The sequence below is a fragment of the Pan troglodytes genome, chromosome 6 (assembly GCF_028858775.2).
Source record: "Pan troglodytes isolate AG18354 chromosome 6, NHGRI_mPanTro3-v2.0_pri, whole genome shotgun sequence".
Classification (NCBI taxonomy): Eukaryota; Metazoa; Chordata; class Mammalia; order Primates; family Hominidae; genus Pan; species Pan troglodytes.
Genome location: NC_072404.2, coordinates 88,944,840 through 88,960,098, shown reverse-complemented (window position 1 = coordinate 88,960,098; position 15,259 = coordinate 88,944,840). Strand labels below are relative to the sequence as shown.

The 15,259-nt window shown below is 32.6% G+C and overlaps 1 long non-coding RNA gene across 4 annotated transcripts in view; it reads right to left on the bottom strand.

Moving 5' to 3' along the window:
* Positions 1 to 10,912, bottom strand: part of LOC104007308 (uncharacterized) — a 107,734-nt gene extending 96,822 nt beyond the window's left edge. For all 4 annotated transcript variants that reach the window (XR_008549025.2, XR_001719352.4, XR_008549026.2 and 1 more), the window contains exon 1: positions 10,800 to 10,912. This is a non-coding gene — a long non-coding RNA (uncharacterized LOC104007308). The remainder of the gene's footprint in view (positions 1 to 10,799) is intronic.
* Between the last annotated feature and the right edge of the window lie 4,347 nt (positions 10,913 to 15,259).

Here is a 15,259-nt window from a genome sequence, read left to right as displayed (position 1 = left end):
TGCAACTAAACCACTGCAAATCAGTATAAATCAAACTAATAATATAAGTTTATGGGTATGCAAAAATATGATATAATTTATATGACAGAAACATGACAGAAACAGCATTTGGAATTGTGGAATTCTATGTAATATTTTTTTCTTTTTACTTCCTATATTTTCCAAATGCTCTGCTGTGAACATGTGTTGGTAATTTAATTTGGAGATATGTGATTTTTATGTAGTTTTTATACTACAAAGAAACTGAAAATTTTCTATAGTGGATATTTGATTTTGCTCCAACATCTAAACAGCTTGGAAGCTGTTTTGTGATTTTTTTTTCTAGTGAAAAAAATCTAAACAAGCTAAAAATCAATGACTTTTGTTAGATCCACCAGAGAATTGAGGTCACAGGGCAAATCATCACTCTGAAATATGTAAGGCAAGAGGCAAACACAGAGAATCACAGTTGAGATCAGTTTACCAGGAACAGAAGTCATTAGAGCTGGTAACTGATAACAACACTTAAATAGTAATTTTGACAAATCTTTTCAAAATTCTATTGGGACATTTATTTATTTTATTTATTATTTGATTTCCATAGGTTATTGGGGAACAGGTGGTGTTTGATTACTTGAGTAAGTTCTTTAGTGGTGATTTATGAGATTTTGATGCATCCACCAATCATGAGGAATCTTTACAAGCAGGGCATGGACAAGCTTGACAATTAAAAATGCCTGGAAACCCTGTATTAGATGGGATCCTAGGTCCCTACTTTTGTGGTTACAAAGAAAGGCAGGAGTGAGGGCCTTCCTGGAGCCCCCACCAGACTGTCGCTATGAAGATCTAACAAAAATTCCCTCATATTTTAGACATGCTCAGGGGGGAATGAACCATTTTTAAAAATATGTCCAGATCATTGTCCTAACAAAGGTCTCCCCTTGAAGGGAAGTTACTTTGCCAAAGCATTATCTGATGTTGGGAAAGGGCAAGGAGACCACTTCAGCATTTTCTACCCTTTCTATCTCACTACCACGACCAAAAAAAAGGCTAAGAAATACTTCTGAAGGTCACAGCCTAGAGACTCAAGTTAAGTAAAAACTGAAGATTTAATGACAAGATTATATAATCCTTCCTCTCCTCCCAGTTTTACCATCATATCATCATGTTTCCAGTAATAACCATGGACTGCAACAGAGAGCTGCAAAACACAAACTCAAATTAGAAGAAATTCTTTGAGAAATAAAAATATGGGAGAAAAAAAGAGGAAACGAGAGGAAACTGGTCTCTGGTATCCACAGCTACAACAAACTTTAAAACAGAGTCTGTTAGGATGTATATTTATCCTAATGCATCCTATTACTTGACACATCATGTCAGCTTTCAACAAAAAGTTAAAAGGACATGTTAAGAGAGAAGGAAGAGAAATACAAACTGAAGAGATAAAATAAGCATCAGAACCACATTTAGATTTGAGACAGATTTTGGAATTATATAGGGATTAAAAATAACAATTATTAATACATGAAGGTCTCTAGTGGAAAATGTAAACAACATTACAAGGACAGATTGATAGAAACAAAAAATGGAGATTCTAAGAAATAATCAAAAGGTAATGTTACAAATAAAAAGGCAGTGCAAGAGAAATGAATAATGTTCGATGGGCTCAGTGGTGGACTGGGTACAGCCAGGAAAAAGTCATTGAGCTTGAAGGCATGTCAATATAAACTTTCCAAATTGAAACGCAAAGAGAAAAAAGAATGACAAATAACAGAACATTGCAGAAAAGGCATTTGTAAAAATCTAAGACTCACTCATGATAAAAACTCTCAGTAAACTGGGAATGGAGGGAAACTTCCTCAACTTGATAAAGAATATCTACAAAAAGCCTAGAGTTGGTATCATACTTAATGGTGAGAAACTAGAAGTTTTTCTGCTAAGATCAAGAAAAAGCACTGATATTCCCATTTAACACTCTTTTAAACATTATACATTAGTCCAGGCTAATGCAATCAGATTTTTAAAAGGAAGTAAAAGGTATATATATTGGGATGGAAGAAATAAAACTATCTTTGTTTACAGGTTACATGATTACTTATATAGAAAACCCCCCAAAATTGACCAAAAAAATTCTGAAATTAACAACAGCCTATAGCAAGTTTGCAGAATCAAGGTTGATATACAAAAGTTAATTACTTTTCTATATACCAACAACGAACATTTGGAATTTGAAATTAAAATACCATTTACATTAGCAACCCAAAAATAAGAAATAAAGAAAGTATGTGTGTATGAATGTAACAAAATATGTACAGGATCTGTATGAGAAAAACTACAAAACTATCATGAAATATGTCAAATAATATTTAAACAGTGAAGAGATATTTCATATCAATGGATAGGAAGACACAATATTGTTAAGATATCAATTCTTCCAAACTGATCTATACATCAAAGTAATCACAATCAAAATTCTAGCAATTTATTTTGCAGATATATACAAAATGATTCTAAAGTTTACATTGATGGGCAAGAAGAGAGCAAAATTTACATAGAAGAGTTAACAGAATATTGAAAAAGAAGACCATGGTCATAGGACTGATACTACCTGGCTGCAAGACTTACTATAAAGCTACAGTAATCATGACAGAGTGGTATTCATGAAAGAACAGACAGAAATCAATGAAACAAAATATAAAACCTCAAAATATACTGTCCCTCCCCCTGACACACATACAGGTCAAGTAATCTTTGGACAAATGAACAATGCCATTTCAATGGAGAAAGGATAATATTTTCAACAATTGATACTGGATCATTGGATATTAAAATGCAAAACAAACAAAAAAAAACCCAAAACAAAAAACTAAACATAGACCTAAACCTTTGACAAAAATTAGCTAAAAGTGAATCATAGATATAAATGCAAGTTGAAAAACTATAAAACTTCTAGAAAACAATATAGCAGAAAATCTTTGTGACTCTGGATTTGTCTGTGTATATATAGAAGTAAAGACGAAAGAATGAACCATGAAATTAAAAAAATTACGTCAGACTTTATTAAAATTAAAAACTTCTTGTCTGCTGAAGAGAATGAAATGCAAGCCAAAGACTAGGATAAAGTATTTGCAAAACACATTACTGATAAAAGATTTTCATTCAAAATACACAAAGAACTCTTAAAACTCAACACAGTAATAGTAAAACAACTCCATTAAAAAATGGCCAAAGATCTAAGAAGACACTTCATCAAAGAAGATAAATAGATGGAAAATAAGTATATAAAAAGACACACAACACCATATATCACTGGGAATTTAATTTAAAATAATAATCAGGTATCATTATACTTCTATTAGAATGGCTAAAGTCCAAAACACGGACAAGTACCAAACGCTGGGAAGGATGTGGGGCAATTCTCATTTACTGCTGGGGGAAATGTAAAACGGTAACAGCTACTGTGGAAGACAGGTTGGCAGTTGCTTACAAAACTGAAAATAGTTTTACCAAATAATCTAGCCATCTCACTCTTGGATATTTGCCAGATTTAGTTGAACATCTGTCCACTTAAGAACCTATACATAAATATTTATAGTAGCTTCATTCATAATCACTAAAACCCAGAAGCAACTAAGATTTTCTTTAGTAGGAGAAAAGATAAACTGTTTTACATCTATATAATGGGATATCATTAGGCTTTAATAAGAAGTGAGCTATCAAGTCATGAAAAAAGTGGAAGAAACTTGAATTTCTTGTATATTGTTAATTGAAAGAAGTTAGTGTGACTTCAAATATGTAACATTTTGGGAAAAGCAAAACTATAGCGACAGTATAAGATTAGTGGTTTCCAAAGTTTCAGAAGCAGAGGAGGAGGGTACAAAGGCCTACTTGAAGTGTAGGGGATATTCTGGTTGATACTTTATGGTGGAAATATGACATTAAGTGTTTGTCGGAACCCATAGAACAGCACAACACAAAGAGTGAAACAGACTATCGACTTCAATTAACAACAACTTATCAATATTGGTTAATTTATTGTAAGAAATGTACTAACCAATGCTAGATGTTAATAACAGGAAAACTGGGGGGGAAGGAGACATGGTCACTGACAGTCTGCTCAATTTTTCTGTAAATCTAAAGGTTTTTTAAAATAGCTTATTAATTTTTTAAAAATGATTACAAAGTAAGTTCAATCTTTCATTGCAAATTTTGTTTGTTAGGATGAAGCCCTATTCATGCAATCTTCCTCCCAACTCTGGGCACCCTGCTGTCATTAGGCATTATTTGGAGAACAGATGGAGTATCACAATTAAATTTGTTTCCTAGTTTTATGCCTTGCTCACTTTATTCCACTCACTTTATTCTGACTTCATACATGTCATTTTATCTTTCTGCCATTTCCATAGGCCTAACATAGTTTAACCTTTCAAAATACAATATAGAATACATCCTTCTGATACGCTGTCAAAAATGATATGGAAAATGACCAACAACGTATTCATCAAAGATCCAATCTGTTGTTATTACAATAAATTTTGTCTTGTAAAGCCAGAAAATGTTGATGAATTACATCAGTTAACGAAATGTAATGGTGCATCTGAATTTTCAGAAATCCAGTATACATTTAAAAAATCTGAAACTGAATAATTCCAAAATCATTTCAAGGCTTTGTATTACTATTCCTTTGTGTGCTCTAAAAATGTGTTTACATCTTCATGTAAAAGGAGTCTATCATTGACTTAACACTTGGTAGCTTTCTTACTTCTTCCTTGATGCACTACTTTTCTTATTACAGTGCTTTTTAAACTGAAGCTGTCTTTTTTTCCTAGTATCTGAGATTGAAGAAGTCCACATATCTCTAAAAATTTTTACCAATCATACTTGTTTAAAATATTTTGGGAGAAATGAATTTGATCATATTCTTAAACGTTTTGTGACCCACAAAATTACTATCTTAGAACATGGCAGAAACCCTTATAGAAGGCATAGTTTTATCTCAATTGCTACAATAGATCCAAATTTTTCTACCTGAAGATAAAGGCATTATTTCAGTGTATATTTGCTTTACTCCATCTGTGTCAGTGTCGGATGTATTTGCAATTTGTAAAAATAATGCATTGACAAAAGACAAGCCAGTGTTTGGAAAAAACAGAACTACCTGCAATTCATAGTCAATGGTGCCTGAGAAATTTCCAGCTGTTTTGTTTTTCTAAAGTAACATTTTTTTCAATACAAAATGTTCTAATTTTTATTTCATATTTTTCAAAATAATATTTTGCCTCCCATTTTGTTTGTTTTGAAAATGACTGACTCTCAAATTAGGGATGCTTCATCTTGGTGAAATTCACATCCTAGCAAGTCATGGACTTCCCTTTTCCAGTTACCAACCAATAGGATGAATAGGCTTTTCCATCAAAAGCTTATTTCTTATTCATAAGCTGGGTTTTTAATCTAAATTTCTGTTGGCTTTTAGCCCACTGACTCTAGCCCAGAGGGGCTATTTTTATAATTTTTTTTCATTTCATATAAAACCTAGAGATAGCACTAATTAGTCAAATATGCACTTCCTTTAGCTCTCTCAAAGCAAAAGACATTTCCAGGTTCAGGTCTAATCACTACAAAAGGCAAGTGAAAACAGAGTAGAAGAGAAAGAATCCAAAATGACCAAGGAACAATGTTAAAAAATCATGTAACAAAAAGATTCGTTCAAAATGCAAGATAGGTCAAGGATTTTAGTATAATAGTTTGTTAATATTCTGTCAAATTGTATATTACAAGCAACTTTTTTGCTTTGTTTTGTTTTGTTTTTGAGACAGAGTCTTGCTCTGTTGCCCAGGCTGGAGTGCAGTGGCATGATCTTGGCTTACTGCAGCCTCCAACTCCCAGGCTCAAGCAATTCTCCTGCCTCAGCCTCCCGACTAGCTGGGACTACAGGTGCCCGCCACCACACCTGGCTAATTTTTGTACTTTTTAAAATCTAGTATTTAAGTTTTGTTTGGTAGTGAAACTATCAAAGAACAATATCAGTTACCTGAAAAAAAAAAAACTGATAAAATATTCGTACGTTTTCCAACTACATATCTGTAAGAGTATCTTACAATACTTCAACCAATACAACATATGGTAATAGAATGAACACAGAAGTAGATGAGAAATATCAGCTGTATTAGTAGGTATAAAATCTAGTTTTCTAGGCAGACATTAAATGGATTTTCAAAAATGTAAATACTGCCATTATTCTAATTCTTCTCATTTTGAAAAATAATTTTCTCAAATATGTTTTTATGTTAAAATATAGTAGGTTTACTGCTATTTTAAAATGGATTAATAAAATACTTCTCAATTTTAATTTCTAATTTGCTGTACTTTAATAAATATAACTTTTGGGAGTACTGAATAATTTTTAAGAATGTAAACAGTCCTGAAGCCTTCAAGTAGCTTAAGAAGCACTGGCCTACACTAAGTGTCCCAGAATTTGGTTGTGAAACTATGAGCTTTTTCAGACAATATTCAACTCTCCATCAATTTACCTTAAACAAAACTTGCCAGGAGATATGTCCCATGCCAAAGACAATATTACATTTCCTACTTAAGTGACAGAGCTATAATAAAATACACCTATTTACATAACAGCAAAGGCACCCATGCCTGCCATTTAAAATACTATTTAGTCATTCCAAAATATGAAAAGACTATCAAACGTCACCAACATTTGAGGAAAACTAGTAGCATGAAGAAAAGTGACAACTGGATATAAAACCAGAGAAAATAAAACACACATAATTTAAAAACCAGAAAAAATATATATACACACATACATATTAAAACTTTTTAAAAAGATTAAAAAATATATGGTTTCTATAAACAACAATGGGATGATAAATGAAAAGAAAAAGAAGAGGACAAGGAAGAATTTTTACAAAAACTTATTATATATGTCATATATATCACATATATGGATTCTCTATAATCACCAACATTTTAAAAAGGAATAAGATTCAATAATTTCCACAGAGTATGTATTAGTCCATTCTCACGCTGCTAATAAAGACATACCCGAGACTGGGTAATTTATAAAGGAAAGAGGTTTAATTGACTCACAGGTCAGCATGGCTGGGCAAGTCTCAGGAAACTTACAATCATTGTGGAAAGGGAAGCAAACACATCCTGCTTGACACAGTGGCAGCAAGGAGAAGTGCCGAGCAAAAGGGGGAAAAGCCCCTGATAAAACCATCAGATCTTGTAAAAACTCACTCACTATCATGAGAACATCATGGAAGTAACTGCCCCCGTGATTCAATTAGCTCCCACCCGGCCCCTCCCATGACACTTGGGGTTTATGGGAACTACAATTCAAGATAACATTTGGGTGAGGACACAGCCAAACCACATCAGAGTACGACCTAATAAAAACAAAAAAAGCAAAAATGAAAGCATAAAGGATGGCAGCCAAATGTTAAACCCAAGAAATTAAAGAGTTCCAAATAGGAGAAGAGAACTATGAGGAACAAGATTATAGCAAAGAAATAATAAATTTCCCAAAATAGAAGAGAAACATTAGGCTTCCAATCAAGATGGTCTTGAGTTTACAAATGTATATATTCATCCCAAATGATACTAACACTACATTTATTTTTTTGGAAAATTAAAGAGGTATAGCTATGTTGAAAACCCAGAAGAAAAATAAATCATTGTAGGTCAGAAATTATAAACCAGGCACTAAAGCCTCAGATTTGTTTAGCGTTAAATTCAGTAACAGGCAGAAGATGCTGGATGTTTGGCCCTTCCAGAGTAACTGGGCCCCAAGAGCTCTCCAGAGATGATTTGGAGAGGAAAGAACCAGGTTCATAATATGAAATCTGTGGCTGAAATGGACTTTCTCCATCCATAAAAAACTCTGAGCATAACTATAATTATTCTCTGTAGCTGTGACCTATGAACTCAATCTGGCAGAAGGCATGCAGACAGATGATCAATCAGTATGTTTGCCAACTGAATTGCTGGATCCAGGAATGGATAGGAGATATCCCTAGTGTATCCATGGGACAGGAGCCAAGAATCTTATAAATTCCTGGCTGAACTGGAGATTGGGCAGGTGGAAGAAAATACGATGAGAGGACAAGAGAAAGAAAACAGAAACACAACAAAATAGAATTAAGCCTCAAGATGAGTCACCAAGAGAATATTATAAAGCACTTGAAAAACAAAATAAAACAACACTAAACACTGGAGGCAGTAAAATTAATAATCTCACCAATGTGAAAATAATAACTTTGAAACAATAGCTTTCAGGTAAATATTTTTAAAGTCATTACAGAGATAAAAATGACATCTATAAAAGAAATGAGTCATTTTCAGAAAACTGAGGAAGAAATCAGTCAAAGCCAGATATATATGGAAAATAACCCATTAGAAACATAAAATATAAACATTTTTATAATCAAATTTAAATAATCAAATAGAAAGTACCCTCTAGCCTTGTCCAACAGAACTTTCTGCAATGATGGAACGATTCTGTATCTGCACTGTCTAATATGGTAGTCATTAGCCACTTCTGGCTAGTGTGCAATTGAAATGTAGCCATTGGGACTGAGCAACTGAAGTTTTAATTTCACTTCATTATAATTAATTTAAATATGTTTAAATAAGAACACATGCTTCGTATCTACTAGACAGCAGAGTGACATAGAACATAGTCAAAGAAGGAAATTGTCATATGAGAAATAGCACATAAGAATTTGTCCAGAAAGTGATATAAAGAGATGGATACAAAAAACATAAAAGTATAAATATGGGAGAATGATAATAGATTGAGACTTGAACATATGTCTAAATAAATTCCCAGAAACAGAATATAGGGAGAATCCAGGAGAACAAATATGTGAAGAAATAATGGTTGAAAATTGCACAGAAAGTAAAAGAGGTTATTTCAGATTGAAAATATGGCCTCTAATTAAGAAAATAAAGACACATCTAAATTTACCCCAGTGAAACTGCAGAATAACAAAGGTGAAAGGAAAAAACCCTAAAAATTACAAAAGAAAAAGTACTCACAATTCAATGACAGCTGGAGTAACAGAAAACTTTTCATCAGAAACAATGTTGGCCAGAAGAAAGCAGTTATGTTCAGAATGAAGAAAAATAACCAGTCTTCAGTCAAACTCTTGTTTAAGGGTGAGGGTGAAATAATGATTTTTTTCAGAAAAAAAATACAAATAAGAGTATTTATGTCCTGTATGCCCTTCATAAAAGAGGTCTTGAAGGATCCATTTCAACATGAAGAAATGGTTACTCCAAAGAAGAATACAAGAAACAGACGGAACTAAGAAATATGTAAGAAACATTGGTAAATTTAACTGTTGCATCTGTTATGTTGTAAGTAACAGACTTCTGAGTCAAACTATTTCAGAAATAATAAGAGAATTCTCTGTGTCAAATAACTGGAAAGTTCTGAGAAATAGAATCTTCTGAGCAGGTTGATCCAGTGGCTTTACAACAGATCCAAGCAAATATCTATTTCCCCTTTATTTCTTATTTTTACTATCCACAAAGTCGGCTTCATTCTAAAGATGGATTCTTTGTAAGGGTGACACCTTTTATAGTCATAGGATGGATGCCAGAAGTGTTACATGGATTCACTCTCACACATCGCAGAAGAGTGATAAACTTCAGTTTTATTATGATTGAATAACCTTAGTGTCAGTCACTGTGAGTAGTGTCATGTGCCGATTGTAGTACATTTGGGATAACTGAACATCTAACTGTGTCTTGAGGGGCTAAATTACCTTTTTCTTATAAAGACCCAGACCTAACTGTTTAGGCTTTCAAATACACTCTTAAGTGTATTGGTATGGATATTAGAGAGGAAATAAATATACTCACTTTATTTTTGTGATTGTAACAATATACCATTCAATTTCTATTCCTGAAAACAGTTGGAATTAAAATTGTAGATTATAAAAAGAAAAATAGCAGGGGTATTTCAGTAGTTTTTTTTTCTTAAACACAGTTTCTTATTTTGGTTTGGTGTGTTTTCTTTGAGGATATAAATGCTGAATCAATTTAGAATTATCCCAGACTTATAAAGTTTGATCTCTGTGTTAAAAATGCAAGAATACACATTGAAGACTAAAAATAAAGCTTGTGGTTTTTAATAAAGAGACAAGTAGATAACAAAGAATGTTTGAAATCTACCCAAATGTAAAAAATAAAATAATGGAGTAAAAAAAGACGTGATAAATGGAAACCTCAAAAATATTTGACTGAAATATGCCCAACTATATTAGTAACCAAAGTAAATATAAACATATTTAATTCACCTATGAAAAGACAAAGAACATATAATTTTTAAAATTCTAGTTATAGACTCTACATGAAAAATGCATTAGACAAAAAACAACTACACAGAATGGTTAGAAAAACTATATCTCACAAGTATTACCCAACAGAAAATGGATGTTACAATATTAATATCAGAAAAAAAGAATTTAAGGCAAAATATTAATAAGAGGAAAGGCACACAGATAGTAAAAATCAACAATGAGGAGATATCTCAACCACAAACACCTATGATCTTTATAATATTGTTTAAAATTATGCAAGGCACAATTGACAGAATTAGTAGGAAAGATTGTGCAATCCACATTCATGCTTAGGAATTTCAACCTACTTATCTCAGAAAATTTTGGATCAGAAAAACCCCAAAATTTAGTTAAGTCACAGAATATATAAACAATATAGTTAATAAATGTGATTTAATAGTTTATATGTAACCCTGTGCTACATGGAAAGCCACATTCTCTAGGCAAAATATACTTTACCTTAGAAGGCCACTGGGATCAAGTGTCAGTAAGCTGGAACTCAGGAAAAGAGAAGAGGCTAGGAAAATATTGTTAGAACCTGGATTCTAGCAGCCTGGTTTCAAGACTAGACTATGGACAGATGGCTAGGAATGGACTCCTTATGGAGCAGATGGTTGAATATGAATACAGGGTCTGATCACCAATTTAAATTTTTTCATGTTTTGTTCTATAACTCTCTGTTCCCCTCAAACTTCAGTAAAGTTCTTTTATATATAACAAATATTTTTAGTAATAGTGCTTTGCAAAATAAAAGGGGGATGAGTATGTTCACCTTAGGAGTAATGTGGATAAAACCAAGCAGATTCTAGCAATAGGTAGAAGGAAAGAACAAATGAGCCAGGGTGAGCCCAGATAGAGAAACCATGATGACTACAAGGACCCCGTGTTCTCAGGAATATGGGGGAGGGATGACAAAGACTTCTAGCAGCTGTGGGGATTAGTGTTCAGATTGTTCTCTTAGAATAATAAATCAAACGGTAACTCCTTGGTAGGGACATTCAGGTTATACATCCATAAAGTATCTCATTTACTTGAAGAACATGGCTTAGTAAACTCAAGGGAAGCCTGTTTGTTGTAGAAACAGATTTTCAGTCTGACATGCCTGAAATAAATTTGCCACAAGCTGTGTCTTCACTACACATAAAAGTGTACTTCTATGTCTTTAGAGAACTAAGCCAAGGACACTATGTTTCCTATTTAAGAAAGAAATGTAGATTTCTCATTAAAAGGCAAAGCCATCATTTCAAAAAGATGAATTAGAAAGTACTTTAAAAAGAATTCCAGGTGGTTAAGGCACTTAAAACAAGTCTAAGAAAATGTCTTGGCTCTAGGCCCAAATAATTTTAATTCAATTGTGAAAAGCATACACTTTTGCTTCTTAATTCTTGATTCTTAAGATTTTATTCTTACATGTACACAAAGGTAAGTAACAGTGGCTCAGTAAACCTTTATAACTTATTATTGAGAATTCTCAATTTTCATCAATTCAAGGTGAACTTGGAAGGGCAATATATTGTACATTAAAGAAGAAAAACTCATCAATTAATTTGGACTTCATTCTTCAAGTCTTTGAAGTTGATTGGCAAAGCAGAACTCTATCAACCTAATTCATACCTGCCTTAAAACTTGATTTGTGCATCTTTAGCAATGAACCTCATCTATGCAACACTTGTTCTGGAGTTGTAGAATTGATAGAATGTGAATCTGCTCCCTGGATCTCAGTAGCAGGTTTGTTGCTGCTGCTCCCCTTCCCGATCTGAAAACACTAAGCAAGACCCTTAAGCAGTTCCAAATTTTCAGTGGGTTGTAACACCTGAGAAATAACTAATTGATCCTTCTCTCCAAGATGACAGTCCTTGAGAAATCTTTGATATTTGAACAAGTTCCAGCCAGTTTAACACAATGTGTTTGCATTTTTTTTTTACACCTTCATAAATGAGCTCACTAACTTCATTCTGCAGCAAGCCAATCACTGGGACAACCCTCTCATAAGCTACTGATGAGAGAACATGGGAAAATCAGTGTACTTAATCATCATTACAGAAAAATTATTTAGACAATATTTTCTACTAAGTACATTATCTTTGGTCAAAGTCAAAGTATCATAACATCTGAAATGGTTATATATTTTAAATAACTCAAACAAGATCTTAGTTTGCATAGCAAAAATATCAATTTTTCTGGTATGTTGATCTTAAATGAGTCATAGCTGACAATTAATGTGATGCTACAGCCCACTGCCTTTCATTAACTACAATCAAACAGGGACTGATCTCTGTGCAAACAGCATCTAAACCAGGGCACAAAGACCAGAAAACCAATCAATATCTACAAGTGAATCAAGGAATGAATGACACTACAATAGCCTTTCAAGAAATTAGAAAAGATGTGTAGTAAATTCAAAGTGCTGTCACATTACTCATTTATTCATTCATTGAAATTGACCCTATTGTGCCTGATATGAGAGAGGAGAATCCAAGTTCATGCTCTAAAGATTATTTTGGAATCACCTTGGATAAGTTACTTAGCCTCATGATTCTTTCTCTTCTATAAAATAAGGCTAATGATAATATATGTCTCACTACCTAACCATTTTTTACAAGAACCAAAATAAATAAACAAATAGAGTATAAGAACCCTTTATTAATTACTTTGTATTATGCAGACTTAATTTAAAGGTAATTTCTGCAAGATTATTTCTAACCAAGTAGGATACTTGAATATTTGTCATAGCTCTCCCAATAGCTATGTGTAACTCTCTAATTAACTATAGTTGTTACTTTATAGGAAATATGTCCCATTGGATTTACTTTCCCAACAGCTAATATTTTCTGTTTAGAGTCATATACCTCAAGAGTGAGACAGAAAAACAAACAAACCAACCAACCAACCCACGTATTTGATACACTAAATACCATTCAGACTCTGGAAGTATGGCTGATCCTTAAAGAATGCGGAGTTTAGGAGTACTGACCCTCATGCTGCAGTCAAAAATTCACATATAACTTTTGACTCCATAAAAACTTAACTACTACTAGCCTACTAGAAGCTTTACAGTAAGATGAACAGTTAACACATATTCTTTATACATATTACATACTATATTCTTGCAATAGGGTAAGCTAGAGAAAATACAATCTTATTAAGGAAATTATAAAGAAGAAAAAATATGTTTACTATTCATTACATGGAAGTGGATCATCAGAAAGGTCTTCATTCTTATTGTCTTTATGTTGAGTAGGCTGAAAAGGAGGAGGCAGAGGAGGAGTTGGCTTTTACCATCTCAGGGGTGGCAGAGGTGGGAGAAAATCTGGATATAGGTGGACCCCCATAATTGAAATCCATATTGTTCAAGGGTCAACTGTATAGGTTTTCATTATCAGGATCCTAGAAAACACTCATGTTTTACCATGAAAAGAAATGTGGGGATATAAAAGAAATTAAGGCTGCCTAAACTTATTGAGGTACTAAACAGAGTTAAAAAGCTTGGAGAATACAGAGCTAGGTTTTGAAGCTTCTTTATTCCCTGAAATTTAATATATTAGGTTGTATATAAATGCATAAATTGTCTTCTTGTCAGAAGATCCTCTGTTGTTTATCAAATGCTCTAAGTGTTTTCCAACCCCCGAAAGATTAAGAATCACTTCTTAATGATAACTGGATAGTAGATACAGAAAATTAACCATAAAAAAAGATTATCACTTCAGTTACTGAACTGTTAAACATGGTCATGGGCCTCGATATTTATAGAAAATCTTTGTATAAAATGGAGAAATACTCTATTATTTATTTATTTCACTCTTTTTACTTTATCTCCTGGTAGAGAATATTGAGGCGATATAGTCTTTGACAATACAGTGTTCAACTGAATTAATATAAAACTATGGAAGAATTTTAGCCAAGATTTCTTATAGTGTCTATAACTAAATATTACATTTTAATGACTAGCCCAGTAGCCCTTCTCACAATGATATAAGACTTAAATATTGCCTAAAAAGTACTTAGAGTACTGAAGGAATACTAAAAAATACAATAAATTACTATATTAATATTTTCTGCTGTGTACCTTTTGGTTTTCTGTGTTCTCTTTTATAGCTTCTGCTATGGGAGTTTAGAGAAACCAATAAAATTTGCACACACAAGAAAAAGCTTTTTCATTTTAGAAATTGCCACATTATGGAATTCAGAGAAGTTACCTCATAAAGCCAATTGATTTTCAAATTGTCTTTCTTAAGTCATTGCATTCTTAGGTCATATCTTCTCAAGTTTGCCTTTATAGTTTTATGACAGAAAGTCGTAAGAAACTATAAAACTTTTTTTAGTTGGTTTCTGTATTTGCTTCTCACTATTGTTGGAAAAGCACCCAGTGAAAAGCTCACACTATGCTCTTGCTTTGTAAGGCAGAGAACTAAATAAAATGAAGATTTTTATGATATTTTTTTAAATAATTGACTTCCTAAAAACTGTAAAAATTGGTTAAAAAGCCATGTAATTTTACAACAAAAAAATTGTAAAAGTAAAGTGTTCCTCCTTCACATTACCATGAATGACAGAGAGAATTGTTATGGGGAAGTTGGCAGTAGAAGCATCTTCTTTCAAGAAGCTTATTAAACAAAATACCCTATAATAACTGAAAAAGTTCGAAAAGTCACTGTGCAAACACATCAAAAATAAGATTGAAGACGATGTAGAAGACCATGTGATCAACTTATGCTGTGTTTTGTACTGTCTTATACTTAGGTTAATTTAAAAAATATTTAAGATAATTTAGAATTAACATATATTCTATTTAAAATTAGTTAAAATTAAATAACTTTCTTGTTCAGAAATTTGGTTTCAAGGAAAAGAAATCCTTTAAAATTCATGTCAATTAGTATAGGCTCCAGGAGTAATCTTGGCATGTCTATTTGTGAACTATA